The sequence below is a fragment of the Podarcis vaucheri genome, assembly GCF_965113315.1.
Source record: "Podarcis vaucheri genome assembly, chromosome: 16".
Lineage (NCBI taxonomy): Eukaryota > Metazoa > Chordata > Lepidosauria > Squamata > Lacertidae > Podarcis > Podarcis vaucheri.
The window spans coordinates 32,696,314-32,712,438 of record NC_138754.1 but is presented as its reverse complement, the minus strand read 5'-3'; the positions used below and the strand labels follow the sequence as shown (position 1 = coordinate 32,712,438).

Below are 16,125 nucleotides of genomic sequence, written 5' to 3'. Positions count from 1 at the left end.
CGATTTTGGAAGCCGAACGTCTGATGGCATTGGCTTCCTGCAGCCAATCAGAAGCCGTGCTCTGGTTTTCAAACGTTTTGGAAGTCGAACTGGAATGGATTCCGTTTGACTTCAGAGAAACTTAAACACATGGCAGATTCCCAAAAAATAGACCAGAGGCAACTGCATTTCATCCAGCAGTTTTACTGCTACTGAAGGCAAATGAGCATAATGGTCACAAATCCAATACGTTCAGGATTGGCACTGTCCATAAGAAATCCAGTTGCAGCAGACTTAACTTAAACTTACAATAACTTACAATAAGACTAAACCTTAACACTAAGCATATTATGTACAGAACACCACACCAGAAGGAAGAGCGATAGAAAGAGTGAAACTCAGGCTTCTTCTGGCCTTATTATTATAGTCTGCATGATCTTGACAGAAAGAGATAACAGAACCAGTTTAAACCAGCTGTACTCAGCTTATCTGAGGGAAAAACCCAAACAGCACAACCCTTCTGCTTGTTTCTTTCACACAGAGAAACTCCCAGAAGCTTCCAGAACCCTCTTGAATTAAGTAGAATAGGAAAGATCTCTACACATCAGATCGATACTCTCTGCACTAAGAAATGCAAACTGACAGGATTATGGGACTTCCCCCTATGCATCAACACACCACCTTTTGCTTTGCGTGGGATTCAACTGTATTGTGAATGGCCTAGATATGTTACTTGTTGCCTCGCTCACATTGGAGGCGGCTGCCATGTCCATAGTTTTCTTGATTAAAGGTATAATCAAGCTGGCATGCTTGTTGGGAATGTTTTTGTGTGGAGGAGCGTGCCTTAATTCTGAAGGAAGTAGGACGTGTTGACCTTCAGGTCCACGGTGATGCATGGATCGAGGGGAAATAAATCAATTCAGAAAACATCAATGCAATCCCTGCATTAACTTGAGGGATATAAATCCTGCCGCCTCCCTGCTGCCTTGAAAAGAGGAAAGTTATAAATTAATAAGGCAGTCGCTCTTACGCAGGCACCATTCATTCCCTGGCATTAATTGGGGAGGAAAGGGGATTTATTTTAAAAACAAAACTAAAAAGGATTAAGTCGTTTTTAGTCTGTTTAAACACAAAAAGGATCTTGGCAGGACAACAGACAAATCTTACAGAGTCTGTGTATAGGCACAGATGTCAAAATATTCTAGATTCCTTCTCACTAACAGGCCCTCTTTGGCTCACCCTGAAATTAAAGGCTTTGAAATACACCATAAATTAGTTCTTAAAGTCTCTCTTCCTCCCACTCCGCTTTTCTCCAGTGGAAAACTTGTAAAATGAGAGATGTAGGTTTAAATTTTAATTTTTTTCCTCACATTCCTAGAATCTAAGCAGGGCGGGGAACCTGATCTGGTTAGTGGGCCAGATACCGTATTTTTTGCTCTATAAGACTCACTTTTTCCCTCCTAAAAAGTAATGGGAAAGGTGTGTGCGTCTTATGGAGCGAATGCAGACTGCGGAGCTATCCCAGAAGCCAGAACAGCAAGAGGGATCACTGCTTGCGTTGTTCTGGCTTCTGAGATTCAGAATATATTTTTTCTTGTTTTCCTCCTCCTAAAACTAGGTGCGTCTTATGGTCTAGTGCGTCTTATAGAGCGAAAAATACGGTGCTTATCTCTCCTACCCTGGGGTTGGGGTGGGGAGGACAGAATAGACTCACCTGCCACCATAATAACATCAGATGATGATCATAGGAACTTCAAAGCACCACATAGGGCTTGCATTGACCCTATGTGATGCTTTGAAGCACCACAGACTAGCGGAATTGAAATCACCACCTATCAGCTGATAGGTGGTGACTTCAAGCCTGCTTCCAGCAGCGATCAGCTGTTTTATCAAGTTCCTTATGGGACAGCCATGCAGTTGATCCACTTGCATCTCTAACCACCGTCCACCTGATGTCTTGTGTGATGCCAGCTGCAGGGCAGGTGAGTATGATTTGAGGAAATGGGCCAAACTGGGATCTATGTCGGGCCAAATTTGGCCTGTGGGATGGAGGCCCCCCCACCCATATCTGGAAGGCAGGCTGTTTGGCTTTATTTGAGAAGGAATACTTTTAACTGCTGATATGAAAGGCTGCAAGGGGTGATGGAACAAAAAGAAGCAGGGAGGAAACCAGCCAAACCCAACAATCTGCTCTGTTCACAAAAAGTATATCTGAAAAGGTCACCTCAGCAGTCAATGATTTATTCATTATAGCCAGAAAGGCTGAGCAGACTCATGAATGTATTCCATCAACAAGACAAAGGAGGAGGAAATGCAAGGAAGATCAAAAGACTGCTTTAAAAAGAAAAAAAGAAATTTAAAGCCTGAAAGGGGAGTGTCTGGAGGAAATACAGAAGGAGGGGTCAACTGATAATATTGAATTGTAAAGTGTTATTAAATATGAGAAAGGAATCTGTCCCACTGAATGTGAACAGTTTATTATGGCGGCTGTTGGCACATCTAGACTGTCGCTATTTTCAGAGAGGATTCAATCACATATTGGCAAATTGAGGTTGCAAAATTATCACTGATTGTGAGGTCTTGCGCAACAAACGTACTTCCCCAAAAGAACATGCCCGTCTTGTGATGGGAAAATGCAGTGGAAAGTGTGATATAACACAAAGCAGCATACTTATACTGAGTAAGACCATTGGTCCATCCTGCTCAGTACTGTCTATACTGACTGGCAACGGTTTCCCGGTTTTTTTCTCCCAGCCTCACCTGACCGATGCCAGATATTTACCTCCTTCCGGGACCTTTTGCATGCAAGGCGGATGCTGTGCCAATGAGCCATGACCCTTTCCCACTTGCTCAGCGACACATGATCATCAAACTTCCCTGTAAACAAATCATCATGCGTCCTCATTCAATAAGCAACATCATCTCATCTCCCTACAAGCAAATCAGGATGGAGGCTCAATAAAGTGATCGTCTGAAAGCACTCAGATTTACGTAAGTCGAGACACAGATGTGAATAGTACAGGGACCGCAGTGCGATTTTGAGGGAGGAGCTTCAGGTTGAGGCCAGCGTCACATTTCTTGGCTTCCATTTTGAAAACATACGTGGAGAGGCTGAGGCTGCCTGATCACGGTGGCGGAAGCAGATCCAGGAAATCAGTTGGGTGTCCACAAGATGACTGACCTGTGCATGCTTATGGCTTGTTGACTGCAAATGGTGAATTGCATGCTGTAGGGGGTGGAGGAAGCAATTAACCACGACAAGAGGAGGAGAACATAAGAATCATAGAATCATAGAGTTGGAAGAGACCACAAGGGCCATCGAGTCCAACCCCCTGGCAAGCAGGAAACAGTCATACAGAGGAGTCATACAGGATCAGACCAACAGCCTGCTTCCAGGGGGGCCAGTCAGATGTTTTACTTAAGTCCTTAAGTCCGTTTTTTAGACAATCGCTGCATAAGGACAAGATAATGCTGGTTTTGGGCTAGCCCTACATTACTGGTGTGTGTGTTTTGGGGGTTATTGTCTGAAAGGGACCCAATAAATATATTGGGCATTTAAAAATTCAATCCCAATATATCTTTGGATCAAACACCCACCTCCATTTAACCAGCTGTGTTGTTGTTAATTATGTTTTTATTGATTTTCTCCAAACCACCCAAAAAGGATTGCCACCATACAATAACAGAAACAACAAAATCTCGAAAGACACCCCTTCTTCCAAGAATAAAAACTGTCATGTTCTACATGATTGACATGTGTTAGGATAAAAAGAAAATGTCCTAGAATCTCTAAAATAATGTCCTAGTGTCCAGAATTGAATAGATCAAAATATTCTGTATGCTACAGGGAGTCCCTTGTTGTTCACATATGCAATAAAGAGATACTGTTCCACTACTTGTCTGTAGACTTCCCCCCACTGCCATTTTTAATTTATATTTTTGTGTTTTTCGCTTAGAGCAATCTGCCAGAACTTTTACTACCAAGGCATGACAGACACTCCTCCAAATCATTCCAGTATCTAGCAATCACCAGGCTGGCGGCAACCAGCAAATGTCCGATTAAAGGCTTAAAATGTACAGACCATCTACAGAGCAGCTGTGGCCTCTGTGCTCGGAAAAATCTCAGTATAGGGTTGCATTCAATCCAATACATTTCAGAGTAGACCCGTCAAAATTAATGGACCTGACTAGCTTAGGTCTATTAATTTAAATGGGTCTATTCTGAGTTGGACTTGGCTGGATACATCCCGTATTCTAGAATGTTGTCCTGACCTTTGTTTGGCTCTCATTATACCAGCAAGTAAATGTGTATCATAATAATATATACCAAATTACTCATGTGTAGTTGTCATCCTTTGCATTTGCTGATTATAGCATGGGGTGCCATAGGGCTCTGCAGATAATTACAGAGAAATGGTGCTTTGGTCTGCGAGTCTTCAAAAGCATGAGATTGTTTGCTTGCAAGCTGGAAAAAGTGCTCCTTTCGAGAAAGCACCAACAACTGTCTTGTTACGTGTGCGTGTTTTTGTCTGTGCAAAATCTGGTGCCTTCTTGGTTCTCCTGGTATTTACTTGAGTGCCCATATTTATTTGGTCATTTATTTATTTTTTGCTTCAACCCTCATTCCTAAGGGTAAAGGTACCCCTGCCCATACGGGCCAGTCTTGACAGACTCTAGGGTTGTGCGCTCATCTCACTCTAGAGGCCGTGAGCCAGCGCTGTCCGCAGACACTTCCGGGTCAAGTGGCCAGCGTGACAAGCTGCATCTGGCGAGCCAGCGCAGCACACGGAACGCCGTTTACCTTCCCGCTGGTAAGCGGTCCCTATTTATCTACTTGCACCCGGGGGTGCTTTCGAACTGCTAGGTTGGCAGGCGCTGGGACCGAGCGACGGGAGCGTGCCCCGCCGCGGGGATTCGAACCGCCGACCTTTCGATCGGCAAGTCCTACCCTCATTCCTACAAGCTACAATTCTGGCCAAAGAAGAGACCATGTGGTGGATGGTGACTTCATGGAGTAATTGTGCAATCTGGTGAAGGCTCCTTATTTCTGATAGTCCACAGCTGTGGTTATCTTAATGAGGCAGCTGGTGCTAGCCTTATCCTCTTACATCCCCCTTGCAGTTGCTTTTCCTTTAAACCCTGAAGAGCATTATCCACAATTTAAACTTGGGTACGCAAATCAGCAGAGCCTTGTTGTAGAAGCATCCTAGGACCAAACCACTTCTGAATGTGGGGTGAGCTAGCTCTTTTCACGAAGGGAGGTACCTTCATAAATTAGTGGGCTATGCCATACTGTAAGTTTCCTCTCTGAGGTGCTAAAGCATGGGTAGGCAAACTAAGGCCCAGGGGCCGGATGCGGCCCAATCGCCTTCTCAATCCGACCTGCGGACGGTATGGGAATTAACGTGTTTTTACATGAGTAGAATGTGTCCTTTTATTTTAAATGCACCTCTGGGTTATTTGTGGGGCATAGGAATTCGTTCATTCCCCCCCCCCAAAAAAAATATTGTCCAGCCCCCCACAAGGTCTGAGGGACAGTGGACTGGCCCCCTGCTGAAAAAGTTTGCTGACCTCTGTGCTAAAGTTTCCTGTGTGCAGGTGCTCCACCCGACAATCTGCATGCAGAAATAATACAGTCTGAGAGAGGTGCAGAGAGTGGCTGGGGCAGCCCAGTCAGATGGTTGGGATACAAATAATAAAATTATTAAAATTTATTATTACAATATTTTGCTACTTGTAGGATCTGCAACACAGTGTTGCAGTATGGAGTGCTTTGGTTCAGGGTTCCAGCCATTTGATTCAATTCCAAGTTGTTTTGTCATAAAGCAAGGCTGTGTACACACCATGCACTTAAAGCGTCCCAAAGCATCTGCATTTTACCCTTCACAGAGCTACAACTCCCAGCAACTTCAATTATCATTAATTAATTGATATATTAATAGACCACCTATATACCAAAATGGCTTCCAAACAGTTTACAACTGTAAAAATCAATATATAATTAAAATCCATGATAAAAATCCACTGGGGTGTTAAAACATCCTTAGTTAAGCTATGCCATAAAGCAAACAATCAAAACAAGAAAACCTGATGTTCATAAGGATGAGAGATAAAAACTGCAAGGTAAATAAGCATATTAAGGATTAAGAAATGACCTACACCGGTGGAGGGAAGGTGTAGTATTTATTTTTGTATTCTTTGTATTTGTTTGTACTCAGGTTTTTTGAAATAAGTGAGTATATGTTTGGTTGTATGTGCATATTAAATAATAAATAAATAAACAACCCTGATGTTCAGTTCAGGGAAATGCTTGCTCAGGAGCCAATGGAATGCCATCATCGATGGGGCATTACCAAAAACGGGGGCCACCAGTGAAAATGCCAACTTCTATGTTACCACAAGCCAATAATCATCAGGCAACGGCAAAACTACATGGGCTGCCTTAACAAACTACAGTTCCCAGGATTATATGAGGGGGGTGGGGTGGGAGTCATGTACTTTAAATATATGGTGTATATGCAGCCCAAAATCGGATAGGTCCTAAGGAAATCAGAGCCTTAATGCTAGCGCATGTTGACATGTTATACTTTTGCTTGGAACTGATGTTTTATAGTGTGGAAATTTCTAATCATTTACATATGGTAAAACTGCTGTTACGTAACCTGATGAGTAATTTGTTTTGGGCTAAAATAAATGAATAAATGCATTCCCTCCCTCCCTGTTGACTTAAGGAGTTGTGCTTTTCCACTATGGGAATTTGTTTGTTGATGCCATGGACAGCTTGTAGACAGGTGGTTCCAAGTATGCTGGTACCTCAGGTTACATACGCTACAGGTTACAGACTCCACTAATCCAGAAATATTACCTTGGGTTAAGAACTTTGCTTCAGGATGAGAACAGAAATCATGCAGCGTCGGCGCAGCGGCAGCAGGAAGCCCCATTAGCTAAAGTGGTGCTTCAGGTTAAGAACAGTTTCAGGTTAAGAACAGACCTCCAGAACGAATTAAGTTCTTAACCTGAGGTACCACTGTACTCTCCAGCCATTGCTCTTCCTCTCTAAGCTGCAAGCAGGACTGCAGCTGACACATGGGGAAATTGTGCATAAAAATGAAAATATTTGTGGAAATTACACACAAAAAGACATCACATTGGGAGAAGTTGCTTGCAAAAAATAAATAAATTACATTTGCCATAACAGCATATAAAATACATTCATTAAGAGAAATGTGCCCTAGGATAATGGATAATTTTCATGAGGAATTTTTTTTTAATGCAAAATTGCTGCAGAAAGGCAGAGAACTGAATTTAATATTGGAAAACGGATTTGCAGGGTATCATTTATGTCCCATTTGTATGTGTTTTTAAATCAGCCAATGAAGAGGGACTGAGAATTTAAAAATCCAGAACTTTATAGTTAAATGTTTAAATAGGGATTGCCTGTCACTTAGACAGGGACCTTTTTCAGAGAGAGACTAGGGTTAGCTCGGCAGGTTAACCCTATCTGATCCCCTGAGAGGAAAGTACGGTAAAAGTCTTAGAAGGGGCTTTGAGATTGTTGCTGTTGTAGAAACACAAATAGCTATTCTAGGTGGAAATAGTCTATCCTGAGACTAGATTTAAGCAAGAGTGCTGTTTCAGGTTATATAGTGCTTCAGGTAAATAGTGTTTGGCCATAAACTAAGTATATGTGCCTCACATGAGTTGAAAAACCCCACTGAGGGCAAATCAATCAGAAGTCTAGTTTTGCTCCAGAAGTGCCTCCTCATTGCTTTCTGGGATAAGCGGATGCATGACACCCTTTGCTCAAGCAAAACCCCCGAGTTCAGCTTAATAAAGAAACCTTACCACAAACAGTCAAAACAGCATTGTTAATGGGAAGAGTCGGATTTTTATAAACACTCAGAAAATCGGTGAGATTACCCAGCTCCCATCTTCAGTGAGGGAGTCTGTCATAACACACATAAGGATTGGGGTGGTGGTAGACATTTTTTTAAAAAAAATTAATTAATTAAAACACAGAGCATATTTGATCACTGGTGGAGGAAGAGGGAGTGGGGGAGCGCATCGCCCCTGGCACCACGATCCCGGTGGGGTGCCATTGTGGCCGCCCCCTGCGTGCTGGGCGCCATGCCCTCACAGGTGGCATGCCATGCTCCCAGGACACGCGCCACACCCTCCGGAATGTGCACCAGCCACGCCCACGCCTGATCTCTGCCCCCCAGTGCCGGAGCATGAAGCTCCGCCATTGTTGTTGATCTACCTTGCCAGGCCTGCTCTGAAAACTAAAGGATAGTGTGTCTAATAATAAGGGACTATAATGACTATCCCCCATGATAGATTGGGCAAGAGATGCGGGACATAACATAATGTTTGAAGACCGGGAAAGGTTGTGGAGGAAAGGGGTCAAGTTCACTGCATGTACGGTGTTAAAGGAAAATGTTATGAAAATGATGTATAGGTGGTACTTTACCCCTGTAAAATTAGCAAAGATTTATCACAATAGTGATAATGCTGGAAATGTGAAGAAAAAGAAGGTACCTTTTATTATATGTGGTGGACCCGCCCCAAGGGTGAAAGACTTCTGGGAGAAGATTTATAATGAACTGAAAAAAATGTTGAAATATACATTTATTAAGAAACCAGAAGCCTTTCTTCTTGGAATAATAGGTCTGGAATTGCCCAAGAAAGATGCTAGATTGTTTTTGTATGCCACAACTGCTGCTAGGATTTTGCTGGTCAAGAATTAGAAAACACAAGAAGTGCCAACAGTGGAGGAATGGCAGATGAAGATGATGGACTTTTGGGAGCTAGCCGAGCTGACCGGAAGAGTCCGTGACCAGAAGGAGGAAGAACACCAGGAGGAATGGAAGAAATTTAAAGACTATTTAGCTAAATATGCTAAAATAACTTAAACAGAGATACTTGCAAGTACCAGATTGGCTAAGGATTTAAATATGTGACGTTATAGAATAATACGTTTAAAGTTCAATATGAAAAGAAAGAAAGATGTTAACTGAGTAAGTAACTTTTATGAGAAATTAGTTTTGGAAAACTGTGACAATGATATACACTGAAACTCAGCCAGGGGGATTCGAGGAAGTCACTTAACAATGTTAACAAAAGTGGAACTATTACAATTAGGATTTATGTTTGTTTGTGTTGTTATTAATCTGGAAAATCAATTTTAAAAATTGAAGAAAAAAAACAAGCATAATGACTATCCCCCTTCATGGATCACTGCCTTGTCTTGGCGAAGGGGCTTGAATAATTCAGAGAAGCTATGAGCTATGCCGTGCAAGGCCACCCAACACGGACAGGTCATAGCCGAGAGTTTAGACTAAATGTGATCCACCTAGAGAAGGAACTGGCAGTCCACTCCAGTATTTTGCCAAGAAAACTCCATGGACATAAAAAAGGAGCAACTTTGAGAAGTGAGAGTTTCCAAGGCATGCTCTGGTTCATGGGGTCACAGAGAGTCGAACACGACTAACTAAACAACAACAACGACTATCAGACACGAGTGGCATTTGCCAACTCTGCATTAAATAATTAAAATGATGAAACTAGATACCCATAATTATACTGCGACTGCAGAAAAGCCCTTGACACTGCTGGATTTACCTTGCTTGAGTTAATGGCGTGGGAGTGAGATAATCACTTTGAACAGCTCATTATACGAACGCATCCTAGTATCTCCACCAAGATCATCCTGCCCACACCCTAACATTCGGTGGAAAGGCCCTTAATAACATATAAGAAGAGGCTGCTGGGTCAATCTAGGCCAGCATCTTGGATGCATGTACAGCACATTTGAGGTTATCCAATCGGGAGGTTATCAGAGCACAGGTTACTGACGTTGGTTGATCCCATTCCAGAAATAATATTTTCCCCACTTTCTTGATGTTTCAATGGTACATGGGAATGGATATTTGCAGAGGATGAGCAAAAAGGTCACAAGCAAAAGAATTCAGAGACAAAAATAAAGCCATTTGATGGAATGTTTTGAGTGAAGTGAGAAAGAGGATTTGGGGGATGGGGTAAAGTAGGTTGTTAACAGCTCCTTCTCCTAAACCAAGTAAGAAATTCCAGAATGAGTTCACATCCACACTTTGGCCTCTGGGAAGTTAAATTCTATACTCAAAAATAATCCTATGAGGTTGGGTTGAGCTCTGTAGGAGAAAGTTTCTTTCTAGCCTTCCTGGCCTGGACAGAATGAGTGGAGTTGGCTGATTTTGCAGAGCCGAATTGGCTTCTCAGTCCTTTTGAAAAAAAAGTTATTTGTTTTAAACCCAAAGATGAAAACAGCTTGGAATTTTGTTTTCCAACACTACAAAGCAAATCTTCTTTTATGCAAACTCGTAGGACGTTCCACATGTTGGATGTCTGTGCTGCAGAAAGCCATATGAGGTTGAAAGCAATCCATATGTGGAAGAACAGCATGCAGACAAATCTCTCCCGCCACTTACTTCAGTCTGTGGACCTCCCAGAATGCCCCCCAGCCTTGAAGCAGTTCCATATACTCCCCCTCCCTGTTCCATTTATAATGCTAAGTGATTCTCACTTTCCCGAAGTCCAGGGATACTGGCACTAAATTAGTTTGGATGAGACAGTATTGGAATCTCTGTAATACTATGGATGGAGAGAAATTTGATTCACTTTGCATTGAAAGGTGAACCTAATTTGTGCTTTCTAAAACAATAGGAGAACTGAAATGCACCCATCCTTCAAAGCTTGCACTCCTCTGAATTTTGCAATGCAGTTCTCCAACCAAGTAAATGTGTACAAAAATGTAGACAGGTCAAAACCAGCACTTTGACTAGGGCCCAGAAACTAATTGGCAGCCCAGGGGCGTCTTGCCCATAGAGGTAAGTGGCCTGGGGCGCCGGGGCGCCAAGTTCTGGAGGGCACCAGGGAAGAGGCAGAGGCTGGATGCGGCACCTCCTAGTGTCAGCTCACTGCCCTCACCTGCCTCCGCCATGCCGTGCCGAAGCAGCGCCGCGCCTGGAGCCTCCGCCTCTTCCCCACCAGAGGAGCTGTCCTCCAGCCACTGCCTGCCTCCGCCAGCCCTGCAAAGCTGTCGGCAGCGCCACAAAAAGAAGAAGAGTTTGGATTTGATATCCCCCTTTATCACTACCCGAAGGAGTCTCAAAGCGGCTAACATTCTCCTTTCCCTTCCTCCCCCACAACAAACACTCTGTGAGGCGAGTGGGGTTGAGAGACTTCAAAGAAGTGTGACTGGCCCAAGGTCACCCAGCAGCTGCATGTGGAGGAGCGAGGACGCGCCCCCCGGTTCATCAGACTATGAGTCTACCACTCTTAACCACTACACCACACTGGCTCAGCCTTGGATGTCTGTGCTGCAGAAAGGTCGGCAACTCTGGGAAACAAGGGTGGGGGGCACCAGAGGGATCTTTGCAGTACAGCGCTGGATATACTTAAGATGGCTCTGTGGCAGCCAGTACAATTTGGACCAGGATCAATGTAATATCTTCAAACCATCTTGGCCCCGAAATCTGCCAACTGCTTCTAGCCTCTCACTTGCTGAAGGGTGTCCTGTTCCAAAGAGTGGGCAGAGATTGCAGGTCTTTAAGGAAAATATCTCGTTCTTTTGTTAAAAGTATCTGGTAACACTCTGAGGAAAACCATGCTGGGCTCTTCCAGACACCCTTTTTAAAAATAAAATAAAATTGTGCATTCATGGTTATTTGTGGTTACTATGATATCAAGGCAGTTATACACAATGCGGGTGGCGCTGTGGTCTAAACCACGGAGCCTCTTGGGCTTGCCGATCAGAAGGTTGGTTGGTTCAAATCCCCACGACGGGGTGAGCTCCCGTTTCTCTGTCCCAGCTCCTGCCAACCTAGCAGTTCGAAAGCACACCAAAAAGTGCAAGTAGATAAATAGGTACCACTGCAATGGGAAGGTAAATGGCGTTTCCGTGCGTTCTGGCTTCCATCATGGTGTTCCATTGCGCCAGAAGCTGTTTAGTCATACTGGCCACGTGACCCGGAAAGCTGTCTGTGGACAAAGGCCGGCTCCCTTGGCCTGAAAGCGAGATGAGCGCCACAACCCCAGAGTCGCCTTTGACAGGACTTCACCATCCACTTTCAGTATTATTTGCAGTATGATGTGTGGATGGTCCAGAATAAATCCTCGACTAATTCACTATTATCAAGGACACGTTACAGAATCAATCAATCTCTCTCTCTCTCTCTCTCTCTCTCTCTCTCTCTCTCTCTCTCACACACACACACACACACACACACACACACACAAGTCTGGATGGGCTCAGTGACAAATTGCTTACCTCTCCACTCTTATATCCCAATACATCCCTGGGCCCATGATCTTAACTGGGAGTTAGGAGTCCGACAAGAGGGAATGGCTACCCATGCATGGTACCAAAGCAACACCTTACACAGGTACTTTAAAACCAAAACCAAAAACCTACACCGAAAAGCTGAATTGGCAATTTGGAAATGATGCAAATTAGACTGTCATCTGGCTTGTTCACACAATTGAGTCACTACCTGGATCTCGCACTCATGAAGTAGGGAACATGCAAATCAGTCCGTCATTGCTAAAAATTGCGACTACTGCCCTCAAAATCTCACTTATCCAAAGGAGAAAATCGTAAAGGGGGATTGGGGGGTGGGGGAAGATGAGGAGATTCTGCGACTATTGCTTTAATCTGGACTTCAGGGGCCAGGATGCTTGTAAATTTCACTTCATTGCCTGTGCATCACTGCAAAGCGTGGAGACCCAGCAGGGATGGGAATGAGAAAAGGGCCCTCGTTCGTCAGTCACAGGAAAGGCCAGTCAGGAGAGTTGTTGTTGCAGAGTGCTCACCAGCAAGTAGTTTATTTTCCCCAAATTGTTCTGCTGTGCCAGATCCAAAGTATATTGGTCAACCCTGTAGCTAAAAATACAAGAACATCACACAAATAGAGAATCATCTCTCAAGGGTCGCCCTTAACCCTGCTACCCTCATAATCATAATTTTCTTACATCTAACTGGTAAAGAATATGGGATAAATATAAAAATATATAAAGAAAGTTAAAGAATCCAGCTGTCTCTCTTCTGAAACCAGTGCTAAGAATTGGAACTGACTTCTGTTTGTTTTTAACATCTGGAGGAAAAACAGCATCCTTAGATATAGAGATTTGGTTTATTCAGGATAGAAAGCCTGATTATTAAAGAATCAAGAGCAGATTAAACCAGGAAAACCCTTTAGGCACATCCAGGTTTTCATAAACATAAAAAATCCCATGATTAATGATAATTCAAGAAGGTTGATGGGTTATGAAAAATTAATTACCAAAATGACTGTTTATTGTCAAAATCATATCATTTAGTATTGAAATATGATACAGAATTCAAGCAAATAAAGGATTTTATGATTAATCTGACGCAGAAAATAAAGGAAAGAATACCCCAATGGAAGTATGGGAAAGCTTATGGAAAAGATTGCCTTATGTATAACAATAAAGGGAGATTGTAACAAAGTAGTGATGTGGTTTTATCTAACCCTAGTAACAATACAGAGAAAATACCCAGGTTTATCCTGGAAATGTCAAAAAGAAAAGGGGGATTATTACTGTATACGGTGGGAGAGTCAGCTAGCAAAAAAATAACACTTTTGGAAATATAAAAGGTTTTGTAACAGAAATATTGCTAGACTCCAGTTTTCCGTGGTCATTCGTTATACAGGTTGTGGCTGGTGGGAGTTGGAAGTTAGCAACATCATGGATCAGGGATTGGTTAAATTGCAGGAAGCAAAGTGTAGGAATAAACGGACAGTTCTCCAAATGGAGAGAAGTAAAAAGTGGAGGCTTCAAGGATCAGTACTGGGACTCGTGCTTTTTAACTTGTTCATAAATGATCTAGAGCAGTGGTTCCCAGTTGGTGGTCTGCGGACCCCAGGGGTTCCATGACACCATTCACATAACAAAAACTACCATAGAGATAACAAAATTTTCAATAGTAGGAGGTCCATAGTTTGGCTTTTGAAAAACAGGGGATCCACAGTACTTAGCTAATTGGGAACCACTATTAAGAGTTATATGTGAGGTGGCCAAGCTTGTTGATGATACTGAATTGTTCACGGTTGTTAAAACAAAAAGGAGGTTGCAAAGAGCTCCAAGAGGACCTCTCCAAATGAAGTGAAAGGGTGGTAAAATGGCGAATGCAATTCAATGTAAGCAAGTGTAGAGCGATGCACGTTGGAGCAAAAATCGTTAGTTTCACATACACTGTGGGTAGGCAAACTAAGGCCCAGGGACCGGATCTGGCCCAATCGCCTTCTAAATCTGGTCAGCGGATGGTCCAGGAATCAGCGTGTTTTTACATGAGTAGAATGTGTCCTTTTATTTAAAATGCATCTCTGGGTTATTTGTGGGGCCTGCCTGGTGTTTTTACATGAGTTGAATGTGTGCTTTTATTTAAAATGCATCTCTGGGTTATTTGTGGGGCATAGGAATTCGTTCATTCCCCCCCCCCAAATATATATATATATATATATAGTCTGCCCCCCCCACAAGGTCTGAGGGACACTGAACAAGTTTGCTGACCCCTGACATACACACTCATGGGGTCTGAACTGGAGGTGACAGATCAGTAGCAAGACTTGGGGGGTCACAGTAGATGTTGACCCAACGTGCAGGGACTGTTAAAAAAAAAAAGGCAAATGCCATGCTAGGGATTATTTGGAAAGGAATTGAAAATAAAATGGCCAATACTGTAATGCCATCGTACAAGTACAGTGGTACCTCTGGTTGCGAACGGGATCCGTTCTAGAGCCCCATTCGCAACCTGGAAGGAACGCAACCCGCGTCTGCGCACGCGCGGGTCGCAATTCATCGCTTCTGCGCACGCGCAGGACATCATTTTGTGCGTCTGCATGTGCGCGAGTGGAGTAACTCCTTCTGGGTCGCCGCGGGATGCAACCTGAAAAGGAGTAACCTGAACCGAACGTAACAAGAGGTATGACTGTATATGTTATGACCACATCTGGAGTACTGTGGACAGTTCTGGTTGCCTCACCTCAAAAGGGATATTGTCGAGTTGGAAAAGATTCAGAAAAAGATCACCCAAATGATCAAGGAGATGGAACAACTGCCCTATAAAGGAAGGTTGCCATATTTCAAAAAGTGAAACTCTAGACACAAAAATTATTGAGGGGTTGTTGTTTTTTTGCAAATTTTTGAGCTATTTTTAAGGAAATTCACCAAAATCTACACTTTTCCTGGACATTAAAGATATTTCCAACAGCCGAATCCTGGTAATGTCCAGGAACTTCCGGATATATGGCAATCCTAAGTGTTAGAGACTTCTTAGTTTAGAGAAAAGGTGAGTTAGAGGTAACATGATAGAAGTTTATACAGGGGTACCTCGGGTTAAGTACTTATTCATTCTGGAGGTCCGTTCTTAACCTGAAACTGTTCTTAACCTGAAGCACCACTTTAGCTAATGGGGCCTCCTGCTGCTGCTGCGCCACCAGAGCACGATTTCTGTTCTCATCCTGAAGCAAAGTTCTTAACCCGAGGTACTATTTCTGGGTTAGCGGAATCTGTAACCTAAAGCGTATGTAACCCGAGGTACCACTGTAAAATTACGTAGAGCTTTTCTCCCTCTCCCACAAGAACTCGTGGAGCTCCAATGATGCTGAATGTCGCAAGATTCAGGACAGTAGACTATTCTTACGTTTTTATGTAACACCTGAAGGATTGCAGATTCCCCATTAACACTGCTTTAAGTAGGGATTTTGGAGAATTAGGATGGAAATTGAAACAGAAGTTGCCAACGTCTGTAGAATTTGTCCCATGGTCTGGAAAGGAATGCAAACGGTATTTGCTGCTGTTGTTTTCAGCCTGCAAATGATATGTAATTTATGATACCACCCCCCCCCCCCACATTTGCACTGTGTTTCCTTCAAATTGAAATGAGTGGCATGGAATAACTTAATAACAATGCAATTACTTACATTAAATTCTGCCACTACAGACAGCAAGACGAATAATGTGGATTTTGCCAGAAACTGAACTGCAGCAGAACGGAAACAGCACTGCACAGTTGGAACATAGTTGGAATGGAAATTGATGCCTTCTTACATCCCTAGTTCTAAGTGATGGTTCCCAGCTCTGAAA

General features: G+C 43.2%; 1 protein-coding gene across 4 annotated transcripts in view; it reads right to left on the bottom strand.

Annotated features, from left to right (window-relative positions):
• The window catches only part of LOC309520994 (uncharacterized protein), a 45,926-nt gene that overhangs the window by 17,336 nt on the left and 12,465 nt on the right, over positions 1–16,125 (bottom strand). The gene's annotated exons all lie outside the window — the stretch shown is intronic.